The sequence below is a fragment of the Periplaneta americana genome, chromosome 1, assembly GCF_040183065.1.
Source record: "Periplaneta americana isolate PAMFEO1 chromosome 1, P.americana_PAMFEO1_priV1, whole genome shotgun sequence".
Lineage (NCBI taxonomy): Eukaryota > Metazoa > Arthropoda > Insecta > Blattodea > Blattidae > Periplaneta > Periplaneta americana.
The window spans coordinates 218,672,958-218,695,053 of record NC_091117.1 but is presented as its reverse complement, the minus strand read 5'-3'; positions in this window follow the sequence as shown (position 1 = coordinate 218,695,053).

The following is a 22,096-nucleotide window of genomic DNA, read 5'->3' as shown; positions in this document are numbered from 1 at the left end:
TTATTATTATTATTATTATTATTATTATTATTATTATTATTATTATCATTCTCATTTAGCCTATATAACTTTAGTTCCACGGTTTCAGCTAAGTTGTTCCAATTAACTCATAATGTCCCATTTTTTCCCCTCTGTATTGGTTAAAGAGGATTTCGAATACAACTTTTGCTGCTGCTTCTTCTTAATTTATTGAGTAATTTCGAAGCCAAGAGAGGATGTTGAAGTACTAATAATTCCCTTCAAGTGTGCTTCATAGCAACATTAGGAACATAATCTTTCTCTCTCTTGCTTACTAATTTACCGTTTACATTTTCTTAAATATACTTATAATAATTTTAAACTTACATACTTAAAACATTCAATAAAGTGATTTTATTAACATTTTAACCTTTATACAAGTATACATGAACTTTTGTTTCGTGTTCTAATTTAACATTTTAAACACGAATAAAAATAGTATGCAAATTGTGGAAGAAAATTAGCAATTTAAACAAGTGTAGATACCGAGAGAGCACTTTTATTGTGACTTTAGGAAGGCACATATGTTCTTCCTCAGCAACTAGATCTATATTCAAGTTGTTTCCAGGAATACGAGAGACACTTAGATATATAATTACTCTCCTAGCACAAGACTGTACGGATGGAAGCTCATGAATGTAATGTACGTTTCAGAAGCTAATTAAGACATAATAACCAATTAGTCAAGAATAAAGCCTACCTCTGCTTCACCCAGTTTACGTTTTCGCACATAGTGAGCGGTGTTCGATATTGTAATGTTCGAGATAGTGGAAAGTTAGTTTCCAATTTGTTGTAGTTTCTTTTCATATTAATTTCGAATTTAATATTTGGGGCTAAGAGGGATGAAGTCACAGGAGAATGGAGAAAGTTACACAACACAGAACTGCACCCATTGTATTATTCACCTGGCATAATTAGGAACATTAAATCCAGAGGTTTGAGATGGGCAGGGCATGTAGCACGTATGGGCGAATCCAGAAATGCATATAGAGTGTTAGTTGGGAGGCCGGAGAGAAAAGGACCTTTAGAGAGGCCGAGACATAGATGGAAAGATATGTATTAAAATGGATTTGATGATAGAGACTGTCAATCGCCCCGCCCTCTTTGTAAATGACCTCTCCCCTTTGATAATGATCCCGCCCCTTTGGCAATGACCCCGCCCCGTTTGGTGAAGACCCAGTCCCGTTTGATAATGGCACCGCCCCGTTAGGTAATGGTCCCGCCCTCTTTGCTAATGATCCCGCCCACTTTGCTAATGGACCCGCCCCTTTGACAATTGAGTAGCTTAATATCAAAGACGGACATCTGACCTCAATCGAAATTTAGATAGCTATTGTTTTTTATACAATTTTTCATGCTCTTTCCAGTTGTAGTGAAACCATATGCAAACTCTAACATTAAATTTATAAAATAAATTGTGTTAAATATTACGAAGAACACTGTGAATTAAAAAATTGCCTCTAAAACAAAACTATGTAGACGATAGATGTCCATCTTTGATATTAAGCTCCTCAATTGCCCTGCCCCTTTAGGTCATAGCCCCACCCCGTTTGGCAATGGCTCCGCCACCTTTGGTAATGGACCCGCCCCCTTTGGTAATAGCCCCGCCCACTTTGGTAGTGGCGAAGCCACTTTGTCAATTGCCCCGCCCACTTTATCAATTGCCGTTCCCATTTTGTAATGTACCCACATCCTTTGACAATGGCCTCGCTTACTTTGACAATGGCAACGCCCTCTTTGTCAATGGTTACGCCCCTTTGACAATGACCCCTCCAGCTTTGGTAATGACCCCTCCCCTTTTATCAATTGCCCGGCCCCCCTTCGGTATTGGCCCCGCCCCTATGTCAATTGACCCGCACATTTTGTCAATTGCCCCGCCCACTTTGGTAGTGGCCCCGCCCTATTTGTACATTGCCCCGCCCGCTTTGACAATCGCCCCGTCCTCTGTCAATGGGCCCGCTCCTTTGTCAATTGCATCGCCCACTCTCAACTGTCCTCCTCCTTTGGTAATGTACCCGCCACCATTGACAATAGCCCCGTCCACTTTGGAAATTGCCCCGTTCACATTGAAAATGACCCCGCCCCTTTGGTAATGTTCCCTACCGCTTTGATAATGGCCCCGCCCCTTTGGCAATTTCCCCGCCCTATTTCCTTATAGCCCCGCCCCCTTTGGCAATGGTTCGGCCCCCTTTGATAATGGCCCGCCCCTTTGGCAGTTACCCCGGTTCATTTCCTTATAGCCCCGCCCCCTTTGGCAATGGTCCCGCCCCCTTTGATAATGGCCCCGCCCATTTGGCAATTTTCCCACCCCATTTCCTTATAGCCCCGCTCCCTTTGGTAATGGCCCCGCCCACTTTTTCAATGTTTAAATAAATTTCCAGAGTCAATAGAAGTGTTCACGATATTAACTGACAGTAAATTTACCTACACTGTATTTTTTCTCAGAAGAATCGTCGCTTATCATACTAAAATTTCAGTCCGAATAACAGATAATTTGAAAGTTAAAAATAATCTACAAAACAGTTGGTAATAAAAAAATCAAATAACAAGAATTTCCTGAACTTAGAGTGCATAATGAAAATTTTTCAGATTGTCAATCAATATAGATAAATAGAATATAATATTTGTTACCCAGTCAAATGGCAAATCAATGTAAAATAATGACTTATATTATATGGTCATTAAGTTTTAAACACATAAATTATATATTGCAAACGTTTTCTCCTATTCAGGCATCTTCAGGCACAATTATACAATATCTCAATATCAAACTGGTGGTAGATAAACTGTTTAAAATTAATGTTGTACAACATCTCCATAGTTAAAATGTAATGTTAAGAAATTAATAAATAAGAACAAAAGGAAAAAAGAACTAAGCAATATATCTACGTTAACAAAACAAAACAACACCAACAAAAAATATTTCAGTTTATCATATAATAAATTTATATCTAGCAAATTAGCTAACTTCTTTAAAAAAAGGAAATATTCATGTAGCACATAAACCAACTAATAAACTCAATAACAATTTAAATAACAGACTTCAAGAAGTTAATAATCTCCACAATAATGGTATTTACATATTGGAATGTTTCACATGTAAGAAAAAATATATAGGACAAACCAAAAGAAATTTCAAAATTAGATACAATGAGCATATTTCTGACTTCAAACATAATCGTAAGAAATCCACAAATATTATATTGTATTTATCTATAAGAATATCCTGACCGGAAAATATTCATGCAAATATTCTTCCGTTCACCATTCCTCATTTTCCACATATCGGAGATTACGTTAAAGAATTTTTTATATATAATTTACTGGTTTTTCACTCTTTTCAAGTATATTCTCCTCTTAATTCATACACACATACAAAAACTCTTTTATTATTACAGATAAGTAACAATAAACTTACGTGTCTATTAATTATCTGAACGTAAAGAGTAGATATCTGGAATTTAAAACAAAAGAAACAGGGAAGTTTCTCAGAGGCTTGCCTTCGCATGAACACGAATAGGCTAACAAATCTTCGTATCTTCTTTTGTAATTATACGAGTGGTTAAAACATTGCCCTATGTGTTATTTATGTCTTATCTAATAGAGTTGTGATTTATAACAGTGTAGTTTCAGGTGAACGGAAACTTCGTCCGATATGGGGTTGGGTCCTGCGAGTCTGGGAGCGAGATTTTCTGATATAGAAGTTCACTCCATGCGTACCGTATGCCATTGTCTCTATCTATTCAGACGTGATACGAATCCTACGTGTTCTGTCTGAAGTATGCTGCAGATTAACGACAAGGCTTCCCAACCTCATAATAAAAAAACTCCCAGTTTTCTCCGCTCTTTGCATTTCCCAGGCATTCCGAATACATTTTGCATACATTCAGTTGTGTGTTTAATCTCGCCTATTTAAATATATTGTGTCCCTTCTAGAAACGAGTAGATTAGAACATCATCCGTTGTACTAACGTGGATTACACTAATTTACTTGTTCAGCAGCCTGACAAAATTTATGTGGTCAGTAGTTTTGGATCCTTGGAAGTAAAATCACAGTCTAGTATATACAGTAACGAAGCTTGAGTTGTTGAGGTTGCTAGGAACAATACACTGTGCAGGTATTATTTCGCATTGTCTGTAAAGAGGCGATAGTAGCAATCCTAGTGGTTAGCAACTATCTATGGATGCATATTTATTACATATTGAGCTTCGTGACTGTATATACTAGACTGTGGTAAAATAATATATTTTATGCTCGACCATGCCGAAATGTAGTAATTATATAAGTGGTAGCAGTCCTTTAATGCATGTCATTAAAGTACACCTACTCATTAAAGTACAGGTGTTCAGCCAATCACAACTCAGCTTACAGGTGTTCAGCCAATGACAAGTCAGCTTTGTACCGTTATAAAACCCCAAGTATCGATTATTCTCGGATATGCAATCGAAAGAGATTTCGCGAAAAGTCACGAGGCTCGAAATCCAGTACTGTCGCAGAAGGTTAAGTTTTGTTACTATAATAATTAGCGTTAATTGTAAATAATATTCAAATAAATTGAATTTGTCATCTCGTTTTTCAATGTCGAATTCAATAATCAAGGTTATATCAAGTTTAACGGGATTACATGAAGGTCAATGACATTATTGTTCCTCGGAAAAATTCAATAATTTCGCGTCTGCGCACATCTCACAATTCACGACCTAGAACAAAGCCACTTGCGATCTTGTCAGATACAAATAAAATGTATACATCTGAATAATTTCGAGTTAGAAATATGGTCGAGCATAAAAAGTCGTATGAAACTCGCCTATAATAGTAATTAAGAAGCTCGTATGAAAATTATGAAACGAGCGCAAGCGAGTTTCATAAACATCCATACTCGCTTCTTAATTACTATCATTATAGGCTCGTTGCATAATGTACTATTTTAGTACACGCTCTCTAAAATAGTTGCATTTGAGACTGTTATGAGTTCGAAAATTTAACTTCAGGGATCTAGGCCGCTAAAGTCATCATGCGTTTTAAAAATCAACGCAGCACCGCTTAAATCCGTATTCGTACATAGCCTATATGAGATTCGTATCCAGATGGCAGTGACAATCGTCATACCAACTTTAGTTGGGTTTTAAACAAAATACGTCATAATACAACAACAAATATAACCCAATATTGTTTAATTATGTTTATAAGAAATCTTTCACAAAAATTAAAAATTTATTTCGCAAAATTTAAGTGAAAATGACTGTTCTTAACAAATTTGAAGTTATTTCCTGAAAATGAAAATCCAGAACTTGTTTCTCCGACATTTCCACTGACTGAAGAATCATGAGTAACAGATTTTGATGCAATTTTGTGAGATACGGTGGATGTTGACGTGGATTATCACTCATATTTTCACAAAACTAGACTACTGTCTCCGTGGTCAGCATATTGGCTTGCAGATTCGGAAGTCCAGGGTTCTGGAAATTTGTATGAACGTGATTGTGAGTGTGCCGGGTTAATATTAATTAACCAATCATCAAAATATAAAATACATCAGGACTGTCGCTGGGCAGTAACCTGAACACACGTTTCAGCGTCACATTGTTGACAAGTAACTCCATCTGTTAGCACAACCATAAAGCATCTAATAGATGCTATAGAGTTACCAACAACGAAAAAAAAAAAAAGAGAAGGAAAACAAAACTACACAAAGTCTTTCATAAGGAAACTAGTTCGTATGTATTGTTGTTTATATATTTTCAGTTATATTACCGGTTGTTCTTTATGGTTGTGAAACTTGGACTCTCACTTTGAGAGAGGAACATAGGTTAAGGGTGTTTCAGAATAAGGTGCTTAAGAAAATATTTGGGGCTAAGCGGGGTGAAGTTACAGGAGAATGGAGAAAGTTACACAACGCAGAACTGCACGCATTGTATTCTTCACCTGACATAACTAGGAACATTAAATCCAGACGTTTGAGATGGGCAGGGCATGTAGCACGTATGGGCGAATCCAGAAATGCATATAGAGTGTTAGTTGGGAGGCCGGAGGGAAAAAGACCTTTAGGGAGGCCGAGACGTAGATGGAAGATAATATTAAAATGGATTTGAGGGAGGTGGGATATGATGATAGAGACTGGATTAATCTTGCTCAGGATAGGGACCAGTGGCGGGCTTATGTGAGGGCGGCAATGAACCTTCGGGTTCCTTAAAAGTAAGTAAGTAAGTAAGTTGCTCATTTTTGGCCCGCATGCGGATGAACGATTTGCGATATAGTAGGCTGTGGTTTCATAAAAATGTTGTGATATAGTTATGAAAAATTCATTGAACACATTTATCCATAATGAAGCATTACTTATTGTTCATTAATTGTTAAGAAAGTTCGGTTGTGAACATCTCATATTTTAATGAATTCTTACTTAATATTTTAATGGTCACTAGTTAATGTTTCATTTGGATTAATTTATTGAAGCTTGGTGAAACAGGCCATAAGTAGGGTATGTTTCATTGGAAGGAACTGTATAAAACAGTTGAATTCCCTTGGAAACTGTAAATTATCCCTGCTGTATCTGCTATTATCTTCTTACTGCAGTGTGTACAACACTAGTCTAATTAATTTCCCTTTCCCCTTCAACCCTGTCTTGTACCAATTACCTGCATCCCTATTCTGTTATTTGTTTTCATATACATGGATATGTTTGTTATCACTGAAGTTGAAACATTTGATGTGTGATTCGTAGAATTAGTGGAGGCAAAGTTTTCTACCTGTGAAATAGAGAATTTTGTTTTTGTAGGAATTGTGCAAAGAACATTCATTATACCGCTTGAAACATCACATTTTATTTTATGATAATCTCGAAGTTACGTACACAATGTAACTCTCTGTAACGATACAGCGATTATGAGACACGAGTGACATGGTTGTATCACTTACTATCTCTATATTTTGAAATCTAAACAGCACGTGCATTGTTTATACGGGCATTTTGTTGGAAATTGCCACTATAGTGTATACTAGTGGCAAACCTTCAAAGGAATTTCAGTTGAGATTCTGGTAATAATCTATGTGTATTACTTTAGGGAAAAAATGGAATATGTTCTTCTTCATTCAGGCCATATTTGATATAATATATAATATTGTAACCTACTTTTGTACACGTCCCGCGCCCTGGCGTCGTGGTCTAAGGCATCCTGCCTAGGACTCGCGTTACGGAATACGCGCTGGTTCGAGTCCTCATGAAATTTCGGCCAGTGTATGGGACCGGTGCCCACCCAGCATCGTGATGCACTTGGGAAGCTGCGATAGGTAGCGAAAATCCGATTTCGCAAACCAGCTATAACGAGTGGGGGAACCATCGTTCTAACCACACGATACCTCGTTGGATGATCGTCCACCTCTGCTTCGGCATGAGGACGTGAGGCCAGCTGCCGGCAGGTCGGTCTTGGCCCTGCAAAGGACTGTAGCGCCATAGATTTACTTTACTTTACATTTACTTTACTTTTACTTTACTTTACTTTTACTTTACTTTACTTTACTTTACTTTAAGTTTACTTTTACTTTACATTACTTTACTTTTACTTTTACCTTTGCTTTACTTTTACTTTACTTTACTTTTACTTTTACTTTTACTTTACTTTTACTTTTACTTTTACTTTTACCTTTACTTTTACCTTTACTTTCCTTTTACTTTTGCTTTTGCTTTTGCTTTGCTTTGCTGTACTTTACTTTTGTACAGAAATGGATAAACAGTCTGTGGCAATGTGAATCTGTGATACGATTATAGGGCTATTCTGATGCCATGTTATAAATCTTGTCATATTATACCGAACAATGAAGTACGGCTATTGTGATACACAAAGATGCTTACTGTACCCCTGTAAAAGTTTGGCTGATATCACTTTAAAATTGACTAAGAGTAACAACTTTTGTGACAAGCACTTTAAGTACTGATTAATAGGCCTATCCTAATAATTATATATATATATATGTATATATATATCATTTTTTATATTTTTCACTTTTTGATATTTCTCTCTTACATTAATTAAAAAAAAAGTTATGAATATTTCAAAATTCAATAAATCAAATAGAACTAAAATATCATTTATGTATATAATATATTATTCAATTATATTATTGCATAATATTTTGTATTTATTTTAAAATGGTATTATTTGAAACTTTTTCATTTTACATTAGTATTGTTGAAAGGGGTCATCGCCCCTTTCTAGCTAACCAACTCTTCTGTGTTTTACCTGATATAATTTCATTGTATTTCTTGCATTATTATTTTGATATTTTTCACTTTACTTTCCCTTACTTATATTTGACTAATTAAATTAAACAATTAAACAATTATTTTAGTGTACGCTTAAGCATGTAACGTTATTTTTTCATTATTTAATGTAAACTTCATTACCGGCCACAAGCTTTTGCTTCATCTGGAGTGTCAACCAAAAGTGTACCATTATTATCGTTCATATATAGTTATTATTACAAATTTTGCCCGTAATATTGTATCGGTAAATAATTTACTGAAACATTAGCACTTACTGCCAGTAAAAAAAAAATGCTGTACGTCCAAATAATTTTTTTTTTTTGTGTTTAAGGTAATAGATTGAAAAAATTATGTTAAAATTTCTATTGCTAAAATAAATTAAAATACGCTTTTAAATAATGATGAATATATTTTCCAAAGCTGTGTAAAATTTTAGCAGTAAGAAGAAAGACAATTAAGCCAAATTTTTAGGTAAATAATTAAAGCTAATTCTACATTTGACATTTTTTAACTTGCTGTATTGTAACTTTGATTTTCTGGGAGACAGGTATGTGCCCCGGAAAAAGGCATTTGAGCATGTGTTATGTCCGCTGGCATCTAATCAGAGTCCATAGTTATATCAGCAAATTATTTTCGTGCTAAGCAACAGATTTCTTTCAACTAAAGAATTCCCTTTCCGATATTTTTATAACCTGTTGAAATATATCTAAAATACTTCCCAAAAAGATTATAGATCACAGAACAATAGTGAAAACACTACAGTTTGAAGCACAATAAACATATGCAGCAGTCCTGGTGCAGAACTACCATCCGATCGATTAAGGGGAATTTGCTCTCGCCTTTTGCAAATCCCGATGGTATGGACGAGATGAATGCAATCCCTGAGGTTGAAATTTCAGCTCACAGAAATTGCTCAGGCAGTCTCTTGTCACCAGATATTGCAAGACTGTCCTCGTATGCAGGGGTTCCTGTAATGCATTGTTATCTAGCCGACATTGAAGCTATCCTACATATCCTAACAATTACCTTCATCTGGAAGTCCGTCGTTTGGCACCAGGCATACTCTTATATGCCGAGTTTCATCGACTGGCGCCGAAGCAAGGTTGTGAATACTTCTAAAATAGATATAGTAATTAGTGGGAAGCGGGTTTTTATGTTGTGTATTTTCAAGTTCAGTTTGGATGCCTTTCTTGGCTTAAACACTAGTTCAGGTAGAACCACCAAGAGTGATAGCTCATAGTACGCAAAATAGCCTACTGTAATTAAACTTCTTATTATAAGCTTAAAGAAAACTCTTCGTTGCCGAAAATTATCGCTAATAATTATTGTTTGTGATGGAGGAATCATGGAAATCTTTAATGATATTGAAGATGACGCTGTAAGAATTTTACTCAGAGAGAGAGCGTTAGTCCAAGAGTAAGTCATTTTCAAGAATTGAATAGAAGTGAGCTTTTTTAACTCCCCTGCTATCAAGGTTTTTCACAACTTATTGTTACCAAGGAGATTAATACAATTACCCCGTCAAAATGATGTCGATGTTTGTTATGCATTTGAAATATAAACAGTTTTTGTGTTGTTGACTGTACTTACAAAAAATGTAAAATTATAAAATAATAATCCTATTTATGATCTAGATACATTATTATATGCAGACGATCAGGTTCTTTTTGCTACAAATGAAGACGAGCTGCAATACTCGATATATCACCTGAATATAATAGCACAAAATTTCAATATGAAAATTTCCCCAAACAAAACAACAATTATGGCGTTCCAAGGTAAATAGCCAGTTAGGAGTAAAATTTGCATTGGAACCCATACGTTAGAACACGTAAACTCATTTAAATATTTAGGTTATAATTTGACATATTTACCTGTTACTGATGTATCTGAAAATATTCAACATTTTAATGGAGCCTTAAGAACCATCAACCAGGTTTTCACAATCACGAAAACCGAAAAACATACCAGGTTAAAGCATATAAAGTTCTAGCGAGACCTGTCCTCATGTATGGTAGTGAGGCCTGGACTGTCCGAAACTCAGATGTTCAACGCCTAACAACTGCGGAAATGAGATTTCTAAGGAGGACTGCCGGCTACAGCTTGCTTGACCACAAAAGGAATGAACTAATTACAAAAGAATTGAAAATTACACCTATTTATGAACATCTCAACCACTATAGACAAAAATGGCTTAACCATGTCAATAGAATGGACCGTTCCAAACTCCCAAGACAAATTCTCCGCTATATACCACATGGAAGACGATCTTTGGGACGCCCCCTGAAAAGATGGACGGAGACCGTAACAAGCCACTAGGCCTAATACCTGCAAGGACGATGATGATGATAATCCTATTTTTAAAAACACAGGGTGTTTAAAAATTCCTGTTCCATTCTGCTGAAAACGTATACTGAAATTAATTAACTTCAGATATGTTACTATGAGACTATGAGATTATTATCAATTTCAATTTGCCCCCCTTCCATTTGAAGACACATTCCTCAATGCTGTATAGTTTTGACATGTTGGAAAACACATTTAAAAGCAATGATTATAACATAAATTGGAAATCATTTCAGTAATTCTTATAGTTTAAATATTATAATACCATATATACGATCATAAGTGTCTCAAAAACATTTGTTTATAATGAAATAAAATAAAAAAATAAAGGTTCTAAAAAGTAGGTAAATAAATATTTAAAAATAATAAATCAAATTTTAGTTCTTTGTTGTAATTAAAATATTCGAACACCACCTATTCTACAATGAGCATCTAGAAAAAAGGCTCCAATAAAAAAAGTTTCTAACAAAAATGTCTTTCAGAAAAACCATAACACAGAGATAAAAATAACAAACCTTGAGAAAAAAAGTTACAAGAATATAAATAAGATTATGAAAAATGTTATAAAACACAAAATAAAATAATTTGGCAGCTGACAAAGTTATAAATGAAGACAATTAAGCTACAAATTGAATTTTATATCCTGGAAGTTTTACGACACAGACTACCAAGGGGGGTAACAACATCACCCCAGTTGAATATAATGTGAATTACATCTTAAAGTAGATTAATTCACGGAATATGTATTATATATCTTTCTCGTGTTAAATTTCACCGTACCTGGTTAACGTGTTTCAGCCTGTTATGGGCAATCTTCAGAACTGGTTAGTGCTGGTCTTGGCGCCTTCTGTTTATTTTACCTGTGGGGGTGTGTTTGTGTAGTGTAATATGGAGTCTAAGAGTGGGTGTTCTGAAATTGAGTTGTGTGTTGAGAATTTCATTTGGATGTGTTTTGTGGTGTCTTTATATTTCGTATTGTTCACTACACTAGAACAATACTCTGTCAAAAAGACTGACGTTAGCATCCGCGCGGATTACAGAAAAGAGTCACAATTACATCGAAACACTCCAGACATCAGAGTAAACTGTAACAAGAATGTACTGAAAATGTCATGCTATCAGCATTGAAAGAGATGTGATGACGTAATAAACATCATTGGAGTAAAAATGTACGCCGCGCGAGTACTGGTGAGTTAATAACATGAATTTCCTACTGTTATGCAAATGTTTAAATTAATCTTTATGAATTATTGTTTCTGATGGAGATAGACTACAGATATCTGTTATTTGGTTACATTTTCCCCTTGTGCAATTATGTGGGGTAGCGAAAATAAACCGTACAATATAGCACGCCACCTTTTTCTGTAGCGAACGTCATTACAGGATAAGTTGAATATTTAATCACAAAATGTAAGCTACACTGGTGGCCATAATTCTGGAAACTTTTTGTTTTTGTACTGAATTATTATAACATCTGCATTGATTCACATATTTATACAATTGAAAATGTTTCTCTTGACTGATTCGTTAATTATGGGGTTATAACAAAGGTATTATATTAAATCCTGAATATTTTAACAATAAATAATCATTACTATGTAGGAAATTATGTTCTTGTCGTTTAAGATCTAAATATTAATTTCAGATTTTCATTATAAGTTTCCTTCGATCTTTCAATGCTAATCGACAAATCTGCTTCACTTCTCTTGGACTTACTTTAGGTTTTCTACCAGTCCTAAGTGTTGTTTTACAAGATTCTATGGATTTGTACCTCTCACATATCTTCTGGACGCCAGGCAATGTAGCACCATTACCAAGTTTTCTTGCAATTTCCTTGATTGTGTAGCCTTCTTCTCGAAGTATGGCTGCCCTAGAAGGTGTTCAGTCCTTTCGTGGAGCCATTGTGATAAAATGATCAATAAAGTTTGTTGTAAAGCAATCAGATGTTCACCTAACGAAATCTTAAGTCAGACTAATGATAGAAACAAATTAATAATGTCCATATTTTATGCTACCAGTGCTCAACAATACTTCTACTGATCAACAATAATCTTAAACTCAACAGTGGACTAGTTTTTATAACAGTAAATAATGGGAAATTATAATGAAATCTGAAATTAATATTTAGATCTTAAACGACAAGAACATAATTTCCCACTTAGTAATGATAATTTATTGTTAAAATAGTCAGAATTTAATATAATACCTTTATTATAACCCCATCGGTAACGGGTCAGTCACGAATAACATTTTCTATTGTATAAATCAGTGAATTAATACAAATGTTATAATAATTCAGTACAGAAACAAAAAGTTTCCAGAATTATGGCCACCAGTGTATAGTTCACAAGATTTCAAATCCAGAAATTATTTTCCCATTATATTTACCTTAATTCTATGGGATAATAATAATAATAATAATAATAATAATAATAATAATAATAATAATAATAATAATAATAATAATAATAATCCGTGGCGCTACAGCCCGTGAAGGGCCTAGACCGACCAGCTGGCTGCTGGCCTCACGGCCACATGCCGAAGCAGAGGTGGACGATCATCCAACCGAAATGGAGGTATCGTGTGGTTAGCATGATGATCCCCCCAGCCGTTATAGCTGGCTTTCGCAACCGGATTTCGCTACCTATCGTAGGTCCCCAAGTGCATCACGATGCTGGGTGGGCACCGGTCTCATACACTGGCCGAAATTTCGTGAGAAAATTTCTTCTCCCACGAAGACTCGAACCAGCGTTTCCATGGACTAGTGTCTTTTTTTCAGTCGTGCTTTCCGATTCATTCGTTACTGTTATGCATTTATAAGCGTCATGCTGTTACTAGGCCTGAGCATATTATTCTTATGTTATCTTTCTCCGTATAATCATTTCAGTCCACAAACTTATTAGAATCCTCTGGTTTTGTTGTGTTTTTACTTACACATGTTACATTGCAGTATATTGTTGTAAAATTGTAATTCATGTTTAACCCGAAATAAAAAAAAAACTAATACATGTGTTATAAATAGCATAGCATACATGAATACTAATGCATATTTCATTCTGTCTCGCTTAATATTCATTGGAGTGGAAGTATATCACATGACAGTTTTAGACAAACATAGAATCGATATTAAACGCGTCACACACTGTCAAAAATAACTGCAATGTTGATATGGCAGTTCATGGAGCCTGTAAGTATTCTTATTTTACAAACTATGTTCAACAAACAACAAATTTTAAATTCTTGTGCTTATCGGAATTAAAAGCAGCTAATTCCTAATTCTTATTCATTCATGTGTCTGAAAAAAGACTCAAGCCATAATTATTGGACATAAGCGTTTAGTTAACTCCCTTAATAACAGCAATCTTTCAGTTGTTACCCTTAACAACACGCTAATCCCTTATTCATCTGTCGTAAAAAATCTTGGCTTCTTTTTTGATAATAATCTAAGTTGGAATTTTCAAGTTAAAGAAACGATAAAAAAAATCTGTTCCTCCATTCACTGTTTGAGTCGCTTGAGAAACTTCTTGCCCCAGCAACTAAAACTTACCCTAGTGCAAACCCTAGTAACGCCGCACTTCGATTATTGTGACGTTTTGTTAAGTGACCTAAGTTCTGAATTGTCAGTCAAGTTACAGCGAGCTCAGAATATGTGCGTCAGATACGTGTGCAACATCCGACGGTATGATCACATATCACCGTCCTTCGCAAGTCTCTCGTGGCTCCGACTTAAAGAACGTAGAACTTTACACTCTTTGTCTTTACTCTTTCGAATTCTGCACACTTCAACACCAAATTACCTTTCCTCTCGTTTCTCTTATCTATACTCTAACCACGACGTAAATACCAGATCACTTATCTGTGGCACGCTAAGTATACCTCTTCATAGAACATCTTGTTATTCATCATCTTTTACAATATCCACCTCGCGTCAATGGAATTCCTTGTCACAAAGTATTAGGGGCTGCAAGACAATAAATACCTTTAAGAACAGCTTAAAAGATAACCTTATTAGCATTTCACTCCAATCATACTGATTTAAACTATCACTGACTACATTGTTACTTTTTTCTTTAGACATCATCCTGATTGTGCTGTATTTTAATTGTCTCGTAATAATCTCTTTCTATTATCTAATATTATTTGAAATATATTAACATTCTATGTATTTTAGTTTAATTCTGCTACACAGTTTATTTCAGTGTTTAATTAATAGTTCATAGTATTTTGTTGTTTAATTTGTAAATAACTTTTGTATACATGTAACTCTCATCTAAATCAAATTGTTGGATTCTTTGTAAGTTCATGCATATGTATATACACTTTTTGCTGGTTGAGTGGAAGAGAAGGCCTTACGGCCTTAACTCTGCCAGCTAAAATAAATCATTATTATTATTATTATAAAACGAATTTGAAATACAAAATATTTCAGAGCTTACCATTTACTGTGGAAATTAATTAGTAATTAGAGTACAATAGAAAAGCTAAAATTAAAAAGTTTCGGAATGTGTATTATATGTCTTTTTCGTGTTACATTTTACCGTGCCTTGTTAACAAGTTTCGGCCTGTTATTGGCCTTCCTCAGAACTGGTTATTGCTGGTCTTGGCGCCTTTTGTTTTATTTCCTGTGGGAGTGTGTTTGTGTAGTGTAATGTGGAGTCGAAGACTGTGTGTATTCTGAAATTGACTTGTGTGTTCAGAATTTCATTTGGATGTGTTTTTGTGTGTCTGTATATTTCATATTGTTCTAGTGTGTTTAGTTTCTGGCTTTTTGGTTGGATGTGTAGAATTTCCATGTCTGAGTTAATGTCTCTGTAGGTGTGGTTAGCATTTGTGATGTTTTCTACATATCGATCGTCTGGTTCAAAAGTGCAACAACTCAAAAAAAAAAAAAAAAAAAAAAAACAAGTTTTGAGATATCTTCAGTTGAAAGTTTCAAGGAACAGAGTTCTGGTTCATAACCACGACAATTAGAAATGAGTCAGTATTCAGGACGAGTTTATCACAGTCTTCCAGTTCATTATTAATACATTTCGAAATGTACTAATAATGAATTAGTAAAGTCCATAGTTATAATTACTTCTAAAGCAGTTTATTTCGTTTTTTTTTTTCTTTTTGGTTGTAAATATGACTTATCTCAATACTGAATCGGAAAGAGCTCCGAAAGGGGCTTTCAGTAGTATAACTAAAAAATTGCAATTTTTAAGTTGTCGCACTTTTGAACTGGACGATCGATATGTGGAAGTGTTTTGTAACTTGTTATGGCTGTGATGTGTTCTTTGTAACGCGTTTGAAATGATCTGCCTGTCTGTCCTATGTAGAAGATATTGCAGGTGTTACATTTGAGTTTGTATGCGCCTGTGTGGTTGTATTACAAAATACTTCCACATATGCAGAACACATCACAAATGCTAACCACACCTACAGAGACATCAACACAGACATGGAAACTCTACACATCCTACCAAAGAGCCAGAAACTAAACACACTAGAACAACACGAAATATACAGACACACAAAAACACATCCAAATGAAATTCTCAACACACAACTCAATTTCAGAACACACACTTTTTGACTCCACATTACACTACACAAACACACCCCCACAGGAAACAAATCAAAAGGCGCCAAGACCAGCAACAACTAGTTCTGAAAAAGGCCAATAACAGGCCGATAAAATTTAACACGAGAAAGACATATAATACATATTCCTAAGTGATTTAGTGTTAAAAGTTGTGTAATCAAGATTGTATATTAAAAATTCTAGTATATATTTTATTCTTGTTCACTCCAGATACTAGGCTAATTAGCCTGGTTCGGCTTCATAACTATTCCTTCCACTCTTTTCCTTGTTGCCTGACTGGCAAGCTATTTTTTTAAGTCTGATATTTTCTGTTGTATTTCTTTTAAATTATTTATACTGTATTAGAGTTTATAGGACAAATATACGCACTTTCAACATCTACTGTATCTTCTAGAAATAAATATCTAAAAGGTTTCATTTTTATAGCCTACTCTTCCCAAACATATTAAGTCAAAACGGTCAGTAACTATAGGATTATTGAAGCTTAGGCGAATGCGTGGTTCTGAGCGATTAAAATCGGTGTTCTGACTAAATGTAAACATATTTGTTATTCTGCAGCATAGGCTATAGATTGGCGAGCTCAGCTTTGACCCAGGATCAAATATCGATTTTGAATTCAGTGACGTAAAGTTCTGTAGCTTTCAATAAGCTATACAGAATAATTTAGAAACTTGTGTTATTGGGAAGTAAACTTCATCATAGTTGATGAAACTTCGTCCAGTTCTCTGATCAGGAACATTTATTTCTCTCGTAAATATAAGAATTGCTCTTGAGTAACTCTAGACATCTTACGCCATCAGAAATTGCTGCCGCATTTAGATATAAAGGCAGGATAATAGAAGAAGAAATCTCCTGTCTATCTGAAAATGGGTCATACAGACGAGTAGATATTATAGCGTACAATGCTGACACTAAACAGGGCATCATTGTGGACCCCACGATGCGTTTTGAAGCAGAATGTCATCAGTCAGCCGAGGTCCACCTTGAGAAGAAGTCGATCTGTGAGCCTAAAGTCAACTATTTCAAGCTGAAATATTCCTTAATCCATTATTTGTCTTTCTTATAATGCTCGAGAGACTATCCTAGTTTTTTTACGAAGAATTTTGACAGAAATTTGCTCTAATAACATCTCTAAGGCATGATATTGTAATAAATGTGTAAAAAAAAATTCTGTCATAACCTAGTTAATCTTTTGATGTCACATTAATGAAATTGCAATTTTCGTGTCTTTTTCTTTTTATCTCTTATTATTCATTATTTATGTTTAAATATGAATATTTTTGTGGAGGGTGTACTGAGTTCACAAGGGCTACAATCGATGGGAGGGGGGGCAGTTTGCTTACTTATTGACGAATGTCTTTTAAAGAACCCGGACGTTCATTGCCGCCCTCACATAAGCCCGCCATCGGTCTCTATCCTGAACAAGATTAATCCACTCTCTATCATCATATCCCACCTCCCTCAAATCCATTATAATGTTAACCTCCCATCTACGTCTCGGGCTCCTCAAAGGTCTTTTTCCCTCCGGCCTCCCAACTAACACACTATATGCATTTATGGATTCGCCCATACGTGCTACATGCCCTGCCTATCTCAAACGTCTGGATTTAATGTTCCTAATTATGTCAGGTGAAGAATACAATGCGTGCAATTCTGCGTTGTGTAACTTTCTCCATTCTTCTGTAACCTCATCCCTCTTAGCCCCAAATATTTTCCTAAGAACCTTATTCTCAAACACCCTTAATCTCTGTTCCTCTCTGAAAGTGAGAGTCCAAGTTTCACAACCATACAGAACAACCGGTAATATAACTGTTTTGTAAATACTAACTTTCAGATTTTTTGACAGCAGACTGGATGACAAAAGCTTCTCAACCGAATAATAACAGGCATTTCCCATATTTATTCTGCGTTTAATTTCCTCCCGAGTGTCATTTATATTTGTTACTGTTGCTCCAAAATATTTGAATTTTTCCACCTCTTCGAAGGATAAATCTCCAATTTTTTTTAGTTGGATTTAATTCTTTATCAAAACTAATATTACTTTAAACTCACGTAATACCAACGTAGCTACTGGATGTTGTATGAATGTTGAAACATATTTAATATTGTATCTACAAACACAGCAACCAACCAAAATAACCTGCAGTGTACGCAAACATATCATAGGTTGCTGTGGTTTCAGCTTAAAGCAATAAATTCCAAGTTTATGACAGTATTTGATTTACAATATCAGAACGGGCGGTACACAGTTAGGCAAAACACACTAATCATTTTGAGAAAATGGTTTAACATCACAATTCCAACGAGCAAACAAAAGAAGTCCACAATCGTCCCTTTTCACCCCACATTTCGCACAGTGATACGTCTTTATTCCCCCATTTGATTTGTAAAGTTTAGCATCCATGTTTTATTGTGTGTTGTAAAAGATAAACCACAAAGAAGCAAGTATTGCGTTCCAGAGATATGAATCACAAATATAAAAATGCTATAATTCAGAATTCTATACGGACACTCTGCAGTCGTATGATTTTCTTTGTTCTTCATACACGATAAAGAGAGGGGAGTGACGAAAACCTAACAAGCGAAAATTATCGTCTATCTATTTAAAAACATGTGAAATAACTAGAAAGGCGTTTGCACTTCCATTTCTAAAGCCCAGCTTCACCAAACTTTGTTAAAATAACGCTAACAGCATGTTAACTAACGTGTTGTTAAAAATTAAACATCCTGTTAGTGTAATAGTGTTTCACCAACCATTTGAGATACTTTAGTTAGGTAACATGATGTTAAGAGTAATGTAACAGGAATCAAAGAAGCAGTGATTGTATGAAAGTTTACTGAATGTGCCTTTAGTTGGTGTAGTCATTTGTTTTAGCGGGGAATTGTATTTTTTACATTATTGAAGTATTGGAGATTAACATAATTACAACGGATATCGAGAAAAAGAGAAATGTATGAGAAATATAATTATTTTAGTACATCAATTATATGAATGTAATTGAACTCAAACGTAGTGCTGGAACTTTCATTAGGGAAAAGGAACAAGCATGGGTCTCTTTAACCCAATATTTTCAATCGCCATTTGGATGTGAAAACGCAAACTATGAAACAAATCAATGTTATGAAAATATTAAAAGAAATGCTAAGACGGGTCATGCGCAAGATACAGTGGAACATTTGAAAACTTTCACTCTCAAAGTTGATATTTGCATGAAGATTCTTTCAATTATCCAGGATAAAATAGAACCAATAGCAAATTAAAATTATTGTGTTGCTGAATACTACAATGGTAAGCGTTAATATTATTTTCATATCTTATATATCTAACATATCTTCACACGTCATTGGTCATAATTACATGTGAACTGTTAAATGAGTGAAATAAAGAAATATCGTTTTGAAAGTCTGCAATTATATCTGAGTATTAATACGAAATAATAATCACAGAAATGCTTACGTAAATAAGCACATATCTTCTCTTTACTGTGGATGCAGTAAAGGTAAAAAAAAGGTAAAGGTATCCCCGTAATATGCCATGAAGGCACTTGGGGGGCATGGAGGTAGAGCCCCATGCTTTCCGTGACCTCGCCACTAGAATGAGATGGTGTGGTCGGCACCACGCTCTGACCGCCTTTTACCCCCGGGAAAGACCCGGTACTCAATTTTATAGGAGGCTGAGTGAACCTCGGGGCCGTTCTGAAAGTTTGGCAACGAGAAAAAATCCTGTCACAACCTGGGATCGAACCCCGGACCTTCCAGTCCGTAGTCAACTGAGCTACCCGCTAATGTTAATATGAATCATTTTAGTATTTATGAACATATCTATTCTGAATAATTAAAAGTGCTGAAGCAGTGATTGCAGCTAATTGTTTTCACTGCAAATATATCTCGATATAATAATGAGGCGTGTAACATATGTTCTCTGGCAGCCATGATTCACGCTGTAACAGGACGTTAAGGATTTAACTGCGGGAGTATGCTATATTAATTTAACAGTGGGTTTAACATGATGTTAGCAATAACAACAGTTGATGAAACATCTCTTCCGTTAAGTTCACTGTTAAACTACCTTAAGGGAAGACTCCAAATTTTTTTTAGCTATTTCACTTATTCAGAATTTATATTTTCATACCCCAAATGGATTCAGCTCAATTCTGATTACAAATACTCGTATGTTTACACTTTTTAAATTAAGGCTGGAAGGGGGCGTGGAATTTAAAGAGCTGTCAAAATTGTTTTCATCGAAGAATTCTTTTTCAAAATTTCTGATTACAAATCTAGTAACTTTTTGTTGGCTCCCTGAAGTTACTAGATGAATGTAGCGGAGGAGAATATTAATTTACATCAATATTCATTTCATTTTCAAATCTATTTTTCTGTGTTAATTTTTCTTGATTCAACACCAACTTTCTTATGCCAAATATTAATCAATCTGGATGAAATTTTTACAGCAAGTATTTATGAGGTACCTGCATGTTTCTATGTATTTATTTTGTGAGAAATGCTGCTAGTTTATTTTATTAATATTTTTATTAATGCTGCTAGTTTATTTTATTAATATTTTTCTTAATGCTGTTAGTTTATTTTATTAATATTTTTCTTAAGAAAAATATTAATAAAATAAACTAGCAACATTTCTCACAAAATAAATGCATAGAAACATGCAGCTACCTCATAAATACTTGCAGTAAAAATTTCATCCAGATTGATTAATATTTAGCATAAGAAAGTTGGTGTTGAATCAACAAAAATGAACACAGAAATATAGATTTGAAAATAAAATGAATAATTATGTATATTAATATTCTCCTCCACTACATTCATCTAGTAACTTCAGGGAACCAACAAAAAGTTACTAGATTTGTAATCAGAAATTTTAAAAAAGAATTCTTCGATGGAAAAACAATTTTGACTGCTCTTTAAATTCCACGCCCCCGTCCAGCCTTAATTTAAAAAGTGTAAACATACGAGTATTTGTAATGAGAATTGAGCTGAATCCATTCGGGGTATGAAAATATAAATTCTGAATAAGTGAAATAGCTAACAAATTTTGGAAAAATTGTCATGATTTTCAGTGGAGTCTTCCCTTAACGACATGTTAAATATTTAACAATGATTGGTGAAACTGGGCCTAAGTGTATTATTATATAGGATTCAAATGAATTGGATGACATTATAAAAATGGACTGTGACATCCGTACTTGGTCTGTTTGCTTTCTAAAACAGTTTTTCAGACGAACCTATGTGACAATCTATTGGTTTGTTGTGCGTTGACTTACAGGTTATATTTTTTCCGTATTGTCAATCGAGAAATAAACAGTTTCATGGAACGTACTCTAAAAATAACCCTAATCTGAATCGAGATTATCGAACATAAGGACATCTTTTCGCACATCAAGGCCCTGGAGTAGCACTTCCCTTCACAGGGTGTACACTATTTTTATGTACGGATATTTTATGATGTGTGTAAATTAATTTGCATTCCTTTAGCTGAAATCTGTGACGATTTTCCATTACTTCGTCCTCAGCCTGAATTAAAATCCACTGTCGTAATGAAAGTGATTTCACTTGTTTTGGTATAGCTTAAGAAAACACAAATATAAAAATTCATTGTTAACACCAGAAGCACCAAAATAAGATAGACTGCACAGAGACCTCAGGAAAGTTCAGAGCTTGTATCCGCACACTCAAGATCACAGTCGTGTGTGTGTGTGTGTGTGTGTGTGTGCGTGCGTGCGTGCGTGCGTGTGTATTTTCTTTCTTCTTTGCAAATGCGTAAATACCCGGTGGCAATGGTAACTAATGACACTCAATAATTACAATTAATAATAAACGCAATTAATAATGAATACAATTAATAATAATACTAATATATATAAAAGATATT